Source organism: Eleutherodactylus coqui, chromosome 7 (genome assembly GCF_035609145.1).
Source record: "Eleutherodactylus coqui strain aEleCoq1 chromosome 7, aEleCoq1.hap1, whole genome shotgun sequence".
Lineage (NCBI taxonomy): Eukaryota > Metazoa > Chordata > Amphibia > Anura > Eleutherodactylidae > Eleutherodactylus > Eleutherodactylus coqui.
The window spans coordinates 219,141,364-219,150,874 of NC_089843.1; the positions used below are offsets into that span (position 1 = coordinate 219,141,364).

The following is a 9,511-nucleotide window of genomic DNA, read 5'->3' on the forward strand; positions in this document are numbered from 1 at the left end:
AATTGCAATAAGTAAGGTCAGAAAAAAATGGACAATCATTCAAAACAACATATTCCATAGGTGAATGTTCCACAAGCTGAGGGCTTTTCTTCTCCCCAGATTCTTCTTGTCCAGCAGGTAATACATATAAAGTTCACTTTTTGCTAGTTTCAAACAGTCTCTTACATTTATGCAGTCTCTTTTAAATAATAAAATGTTCCTCGTTTTCCATAGTGCATTTTTTATGCAGCTTAAAGTGCACCACAGGACTCTTTCTTTTTCTGGTGTCATATTTGAAAATACACCGTAAAAAATAACTTCGTGGCTCAAAAAATCAATGCCAGCTAAAAACTTTAAAAACTGGCAACACTCCCTCCAGACCTCCTGTGCAAAAAAACAGTTCCACATTATGTGCAAGACAGTCTCATCATCGCCACATCGTTGTCGGGGACATACCGCTGTGTTACTTAGCCTCCTTCTGTGCTGGAAGTCCCTTGTCGGCAGACACTCGTGGACCGTCATCCAGGCGATATCTTTGTGCTCGTTGGTTAGATAAGGTGCGTGCACTCTCCTCCAGATGGAAGCGCATCTGCTGTAAGAAAAACTTAAAACAGGTGTCATTATCTCTCGCCTTTTGACTTCTAAAACCAACTTTCTTGCGTCTTTTAAAATCTCTGAGCGGAGAGAATCCAGGCAGTACAGTCTTATTATCCTCTCTAAGACGACATATTGTTTAGGCGAGAATATTAAAACCGGAGAGGTCAGTGGAAATGACACCCATTTCCGCTTCCTAAAAACATGTCCGGCCGCGTACCTTAAAAAGTAGGACCAGGTGTTATCTAAGGACATGGTTTTAAAACAGAGGCTAAAAAATTTTGAGTGCAAAAATAACTTAATCTCTGGAACGTTCTTACCTCCGAGGCCATGCGACTTGTACATAATTTGCCTACTGAGCTTCTCAAACTTTGAGCTCCACACAAACTGGAATAGCATTCTCTGCAGCTTCTTTGTGGTGACTTCATTTGGAGGGAAAACAATACTCAGGTACAGCATGATGGGGAGCAGGAGGGCCTTAATAATTAATACTTTCCCTTCTAGGGTCAGCTTCCTGAGCTTCCAGAAGTCGATCTTTTTCTGTATCTTCTCTCTGACAGCTTCCCAGCTTTGGACTCCTTCGTTTTGTTTGTCAAATACTACACCTAAGATCGTGATTCCATCTGACTGCATCTTCAGGTTAGGGATGACCACATCCGACCAGTCTCCAATGGTGAAGCAGCTGCTCTTATTGACATTCAACTTGAAAGCTGAGGCTTCACAAAAAAACTCAGTTATTCTTATGGCTCGCCTCAAAGCCGCTGGTGTGGTACAACAAATAGAGATGTCATCCATGTATCCTAGGACTTTGACTTCTTTCCCCTGGCCGCCAGGGATTGGCACACCTTTAATCACTTTATCCCTTCGGATCATCGATAATAAGGGTTCTATTGCACAGATGAATAAAATCGGTGACAAGGGGCAGCCTTGCTTGACCCCTGAACGCAGCTGGATCTCTTCTGTTAATGAGCCATTTATTAAAATTTTGCTAAAAGAGTCCTTATATAAGAGTGCAATCTGTTTGATAAAATTTTCAGGAAAATGCATTGCTCTTAAAACCGCCCATAAAAACCTATGTGAGACACGGTCAAAAGCCTTCTGAAAATCAAGCGACAAAAAGGCTACACTTTGCTTCCTGTCTTGTTGGTACCAGATGATGTCTCGGATGAGATTCAGGTGCTCATGTATTCCTCTTCCTGGTACTCCGCACACTTGGTCCGCATTAATGACTTTATTTAAAACCCCTTTAAAACGGTTTACTAAAACTTTAGACATTAGCTTATAGTCCACATTCAGCAGCGTGATGGGTCTCCAATTCTCCAAACGGGTTCGGTCTCCCTTCTTGAACAAAATAGAAACAACTCCACTCCTCCAAGACAGGGGCAACACCTCACGTTTAAAGGCTTCTTTAAAAACTGCATGCAGATCAACGCTAAAAAAGTCCCAAAATGTTCTGTAAAATTCAACCGGTAAACCGTCAATACCAGGGGTTTTCCCATACGAGAGACTCTTAATAGCAGCATCTAACTCTGGCAAAGTGACTTCTGTGCAAAGTGTCTCTTGGTCTTCTTTCTCTAATTTGCCCTGCAAGGCACCCAGGGCATCCTCAGTGAAAGACCAGTCTATGCGTTTTTCATCAAAAAGCTCTTGATAAAACTCTTTTGCTTTGGTGAGCATGCCTCCTGACGATGTCTCACCTTCTAGTTCGGTAATCATTTCTTTGGTGGAAACAACTTTCTTGAAAAAAAATCTAGAACATTTCTCGTCGCTCTCCATAGTTTTAACTTTAGAGTTATAGATCAGTTCTTTACCTCTGGAGTGAATTTCTTTAGTAATCTCTCTCTTTGTGTTGGCAATAATATCTTCCATATCCACTCCATTGGCCTTCAATTTGTAGCAGGTCTGCAGCTTGGTGCAAAGCCTTCTATGCCAGCTGATTTTCTCTCTTGCCCTGGTGATACTGGCTTTTACAAAAAACTGCTTAATCTCCTTTTTGCTTTGCTCCCACCAGTCCAGCAGGGAGGTGTAGCGGTCTTGCCTGTTCTTCAGCTTCTTGTAGAAAGCAATAAACTCCTCTCTGATGCTGGGGTCTTCTAGCAGTTGTGTGTTCAGTCTCCACACACCTCTGTCTCTACAGAGGCCAGGCAGTTCTAGTTGCGCAAGTACTAACTTGTGATCTGAGAATATGTTGGAGACCAAGTCCATTGACCTGGCGATAACTTGTTCTGTCCCACAGATTAAGTCGATGCGAGATTTCGAAGTCACGCTCTCCCAGGTATATCCTGGATCGCTCTTGTGCAGTACTCTCCACATGTCTTTAAGTCTGAAGTCATCCAACAGGTCCTTAAGTTGTTTCTCTGTCTTGTCTTTTCTGGGCGCCTCAGCACCCCACCTCTTCTCCCCAGGCAGGACACAATTAAAATCGCCACAGATTATCAAAGGCAAAGAGCCTGGCAGGTAGTACTGTAGATCCTCAAATAGCTGGGATCGCTCCTCCTTCAATGGTGAGGCATAGATAGATAGCAGCCTGAACTCTACTCCCCGGAAGCTTACATTTAGGAGAAGGGCTCTTCCAGGAACGACCTGTAAAAAGGAATGGACTTTAAATTCATGGGACTTAAACAGAACTCCGATGCCTGTCGCTCTGTTCTCATTATCTCCAGACCATATGGATGGTCCCAAAGTCCAGCTTTCTCTCAAATCCGCATAGTTTGGGCTGTAGTCAATCCCACACTCTTGTAGGCATATAATATCACAGTTCATGGTGGACAAAAAAGAAAACAAGGCAGCCCTTCTTGTAGGACTCCTCAGGCTTCTCACATTTAGTGAGGCGATTCCAATGTTGCGGGCCATTTAGGAGGTCAGGCACTACTGCTGTCCGAGTCCGTCATAATCCCAGCTGTTCCAGGGCTCGAGACGTTCTCTGACGAATCGGAAAACCTGATATTAGTTGGGTCAGAAGGGGGTGGTTCCGCAGGGGGCTCAGGTAGTTGCAGCCTGGAAGGAACCGGTTTATAGAGGCGGGTGTCTGAAGTCTCAGTGGATGTTTCCCCCGGTTGTAAAGAGCTGGATTTTACCAGCACCTTCTTTGCAGTGTCTTGTCTTTTGTCAGCCGCCTTTTTCCTTTTCCGCTGTACCTCCCACTCCATCTCGCCCTCTGTATCTTCGGTGTTGGGGCCCTCGGCAGCAACAGAGGGGCTTTCAGCGGCTTCAACCTCAGACCCCCCTGCCCCTGGCGCATCCCCCTCTGGATCATCGGACACCTTGGACCAGTCAACAGGAATTTTGGTATCATCAGTTAGGTCCTTTACAGGCTGTTCTTCAGGGACAACGCTAGCTGGTGATGCTTGCGCTTTAGATGTGCCCTCCAACACAGGGTGTTTTTTGAGCACATCCGCATACGATCGGCTACTTTTTTTCAATGGACAGTCTTTAAAAGTATGCCCAGACACTTTGCAAATGTTACAGACGATTGTGTTCTTACAGCTCATGGTAGCATGCCCTTTCCTGTAGCATTTCTTACAAACCGCTACCTCCTCCTTGCAGGTTTCATACACATGCCCGAACTCCATACACTTTCTGCAGAATAAAGGCATTCCAGGGTAAAAGAGACGACCCCGATCCCTTCCAATCATAAAGCTTGATGGGGGGTGCCTCAAACCCTCGATTCCCTCCGGGCTCTGCTGGAATTTGACAAAAAACTTATATTTGCCAGTCCATAACTGCTCTGAATTCAGCACCTTATGAGAGAAACGTACCTCAGAGCAGTAGGTCCACAGAAAGCGGGTGATATCATCAAAGTCCACATATGGGTTGCTCATATGGACTACCAGAGGCTTCTCACCTCCAGAATAAAGCACCACAAAAGATAGTCCTTTTAGGTTCTCCTCGTGCAGGTTTGCATTAATCTGACGAAAGCAGTTCTGGCAAGCTGCTTCAGACTCCAGGGTAAGAATAAACCGTCCAGGCGAGTCTTGCAGGGCCAGAATATCCTCCCTCTTGATCTTCAACGTTTCCAGCAGGATCCTCCGTACGAAGAAACTTAGGGAGACCTTATCCCGCACTTCATCAGCAATTTCAATCTTGAAAGAATTCTTCAGACGTAGATCACCGGATTCCGCATAACGGATGGTAGCCGCCACGTTCTCCGACATCTTCAAAGGAATAGAGCGATCGCCTTCCCAAGTATCTTCGCAAGTCCGCCCCCAATAGCAGCGAAGGGCTTAAGATGCACGAAGCACCGATGCCCCAAGGCCGAGGGTACGACAGGCTCAGAAACCTCTGACCAGACCACGTAGATCTTAGCCAAAAGGCCGAGAAGCGATAACCCGAAATAGGTTTCACCTGCAGCCCGGCCCGCCCAACTCCACTTCCAAGGCTTGAGGCAACAGGCTCAGCCGGCACTCTGGGCGCACCCACAATGCACCCAGGCAGCTGGGAGAGTTTTGCATAGCCCCGCCCCACGCCTTCTCAACCGCGCCCTCCCCCCCCTCAGTCCTTCCTCTTGCACCGTGCTCACGCATCCTAGGCTTGTAGAGCCTGCTGCTGCTGCTGCTGCAGGACTCGTCACCTCCCTACCCAGGATGGTTAAGCCGGCGATGACACTAGAAGCAAGCACTAGTTTGTCTCTGAAGGTGCGTCGGCCGGTCGGTTGGAGGGATCTCTTCGGCCGGCCGCATTTCCAGTGGGGACGGATGGAAACTTTTTACCTGAAATGAGGGAAATTGGCTTCGGCCCCATAGGGCTTTATTGCCTTTCCCTGGGCCGGCATTAGTAGACCCTAGTAAGGAGAATAATAGAACGGCATGGTCATCCGAAGAACTTAAAAACATACAGCAGCCCTTTTTTTCCCGTCATACATACATAACTACAGATTTTATATTTTTTTTACATATCTATATAGATATATATCTATATATCTATATATATCACACACACACACAGACACACACACACACAATCTTAAATCTATCTTTAATCTATATCTACAAAATCTATAATTCAGAAATAATCCATATCTATATTCTACGTAATTAATAAAGATAGATTAGATAGGATAGGATAGGATAGATAGACACATACATGCATACATACTGTATGCAAATGAGCCAGGTATTTGGAATGCTGATGATGTCACTCCCTTGTGATGTCATACATACATACATACTGTATGCAAATGAGCCAGGTGTTTGGAATGCTGATGATGTCACTCCCTTGTGATGTCATACAGACATACTGTATGCAAATGAGCCAGCTGTTTGGAATGCTGATGATGTCACTCCCTTGTGATGTCATGAGCCAGGTGTATGGCAGGCTGATGTCACTCCATTGTGATGTCATCAATTTAGAAGCATAAATACCGGGCTTGGCAGCGATTTTAGTCAGTCTCTGCTGCAGCTGGGAGACGGGAGATGGTCTTTATCTCTACCAAGAAGCTGCAGAACTACCGGTAACTGCAAAACTACCGGTAACTGCAAAACTACCGGCAACTGCAAAACTACCGGCAACTGCAAAACTACCGGTAACTGCAAAACTACCTACCGGCAACTGCAGAACTACCTACCGGCAACTGCAAAACTACCTACCGGCAACTGCAGAACTACCTACCGGCAACTGCAGAACTACCTACCGGCAACTGCAGAACTACCTACCGGCAACTGCAGAACTACCGGTAACTGCATCATTTTTATTTTATTCAATATAGGTTTTATTGGTTTCATGGAGGGGGGGGGGGGAAACTTTTGCCTTATCTCAAAGCAATGTAAAAATAACTTTGACAATGAAACTTAATAAATAAATTTCGAGTTGAACTATATCATGTTTGTCTGTGATATTTTATAAGGTCTACAAACAGGGGAAGGGGGGGGGGGGGGGGAGCGGTAAGGGAGGGTAGGTATCTATGACACGGGAGAAAGAGAAAATAAAACAAAAAGGGGGGAGGGGGGCGGGCTCCGGGATTGTTGTTTCTCTTTACGATTGTGGTTTAAACGTGTTACTCACATGTCCCTGTCTGTAACCACCTAGTAAATAGGGGTGAGCTCCGGGCATCTATCCATATCGTCCAGGTGTGATACAATTTATCATAGCCTGACGGCTCATCTCGAAGCCTCATTCTCTCCCTACGCTCTATTTCGTGGATCAGTTATTTCTAGCGGAGTGCATTTTTAATGCAGCACACAAGGGGGAGACAGCGGCCTACCAAAATCTAGTTGGCTGCTGCTGTGGCTTTCTTTTTTTTTAAAAAAAGGTAGGTTCCGTTCTTCCACGGTGAGGAATAGGCAGGGAGGTTCCGTTTTTGCCAGCTGGGGAATGCTTATAGGCAAGGCCTTATCCCTGCTGGTGCATGTAACGTCAGACCACGTTTCAGACATGCAGCTGCGGCAGCGGCAGCAGCAGCATTCATTCAGTCAGTCAGTGGCTCACAAACGAGATCCGTGCAAGTTTACATTAAACAGACACATTTCTTTCTTTACTGTATTGACTGCGGTCTTTAGCGAGCGGTTGAACTGTTTCTGTGTCCATGCATTGAATAAAGCAATACATCCTTTTAAAGTAGACGTCCGTTCGTTGGAGTTCTTTGCTCCCCGGGTGTTGCTCCATCTGTAAGCGTTGGCCTGGATCATCCCACGTGGAGCGTGTATCTCAGCCCGCGTGGAGCGCTGCAGTTTTTCGACTACCAGCGACTGCAGGTCACTCACACAGGCTGGTTGGAATGGCCTAGCATTATCCTGATCCGGAGGTGTAACTTGAAGCTGCGGGGCCCCAGTACAAAGTCTGGGACTGGGCCCCCAAACTATAAAGCTTCATTGATAGCATTGGTTTACAATGTGGGGAAGAGAGACTTTATGGGCCCCCTAGGGCTCCGGGCCCCAGGTACGACCGCACCCCCAGCACATACACCCATGACCCGAATACGTGGAGCATACAGACGCAGGCTGCCAGGATACGCTGTGCCTGCCCGATGTTTCCAACTTGGCTATCAGCGCAGCGGTAGGTACGAACTATAGAGTGCGGCTGGCATATGAACTGGTGTGTGTTGTTTTGCTTCCAGTTGTACCTGTGCTGTGCACACTCTGGCAGACGCAGCTGCTCAGTGGATACAATGTTGCGAGCTCCACGGCAGCAGACGGGCTGAGTGTCAATCAAAGTGCTCGTTTGTTAGCAGCAGAAGCAGCCACAGCTGCGCTGCACCTCTTGCTCGTCAGTGTTGTTTTTCTGCTTTTGGAAACTGCTGTAGGAAAGGGGGTGCACCGGTCCTGGAGGTACTGCAATACCAGGTCAATGCGCGGAGTGGACAGAGCAAGCTCTTTTTCCAGCTCCCTGTTCTAAAAATCCATTTAATATATGGTCCCCAGATAGGGGACGTATCAGATATTAAACTGATAAGAACAGATACTACACTTGATCTTAGCCAAAAGGCCGAGAAGCGATAACCCGAAATAGGTTTCACCTGCAGCCCGGCCCGCCCAACTCCACTTCCAAGGCTTGAGGCAACAGGCTCAGCCGGCACTCTGGGCGCACCCACAATGCACCCAGGCAGCTGGGAGAGTTTTGCATAGCCCCGCCCCACGCCTTCTCAACCGCGCCCTCCCCCCCCTCAGTCCTTCCTCTTGCACCGTGCTCACGCATCCTAGGCTTGTAGAGCCTGCTGCTGCTGCTGCTGCAGGACTCGTCACCTCCCTACCCAGGATGGTTAAGCCGGCGATGACACTAGAAGCAAGCACTAGTTTGTCTCTGAAGGTGCGTCGGCCGGTCGGTTGGAGGGATCTCTTCGGCCGGCCGCATTTCCAGTGGGGACGGATGGAAACTTTTTACCTGAAATGAGGGAAATTGGCTTCGGCCCCATAGGGCTTTATTGCCTTTCCCTGGGCCGGCATTAGTAGACCCTAGTAAGGAGAATAATAGAACGGCATGGTCATCCGAAGAACTTAAAAACATACAGCAGCCCTTTTTTTCCCGTCATACATACATAACTACAGATTTTATATTTTTTTTACATATCTATATAGATATATATCTATATATCTATATATATCACACACACACACAGACACACACACACACAATCTTAAATCTATCTTTAATCTATATCTACAAAATCTATAATTCAGAAATAATCCATATCTATATTCTACGTAATTAATAAAGATAGATTAGATAGGATAGGATAGGATAGATAGACACATACATGCATACATACTGTATGCAAATGAGCCAGGTATTTGGAATGCTGATGATGTCACTCCCTTGTGATGTCATACATACATACATACTGTATGCAAATGAGCCAGGTGTTTGGAATGCTGATGATGTCACTCCCTTGTGATGTCATACAGACATACTGTATGCAAATGAGCCAGCTGTTTGGAATGCTGATGATGTCACTCCCTTGTGATGTCATGAGCCAGGTGTATGGCAGGCTGATGTCACTCCATTGTGATGTCATCAATTTAGAAGCATAAATACCGGGCTTGGCAGCGATTTTAGTCAGTCTCTGCTGCAGCTGGGAGACGGGAGATGGTCTTTATCTCTACCAAGAAGCTGCAGAACTACCGGTAACTGCAAAACTACCGGTAACTGCAAAACTACCGGCAACTGCAAAACTACCGGCAACTGCAAAACTACCGGTAACTGCAAAACTACCTACCGGCAACTGCAGAACTACCTACCGGCAACTGCAAAACTACCTACCGGCAACTGCAGAACTACCTACCGGCAACTGCAGAACTACCTACCGGCAACTGCAGAACTACCTACCGGCAACTGCAGAACTACCGGTAACTGCATCATTTTTATTTTATTCAATATAGGTTTTATTGGTTTCATGGAGGGGGGGGGGGAAACTTTTGCCTTATCTCAAAGCAATGTAAAAATAACTTTGACAATGAAACTTAATAAATAAATTTCGAGTTGAACTATATCATGTTTGTCTGTGATA

The 9,511-nt window shown here is 46.3% G+C and overlaps 1 non-coding gene across 1 annotated transcript; it reads right to left on the reverse strand.

Moving 5' to 3' along the window:
- Positions 1-7,813: 7,813 nt before the first annotated feature.
- Positions 7,814-8,004, reverse strand: LOC136573793 (U2 spliceosomal RNA). The gene has a single exon (XR_010786011.1). It is a non-coding gene; the product is annotated as a U2 spliceosomal RNA (small nuclear RNA).
- Between the last annotated feature and the right edge of the window lie 1,507 nt (positions 8,005-9,511).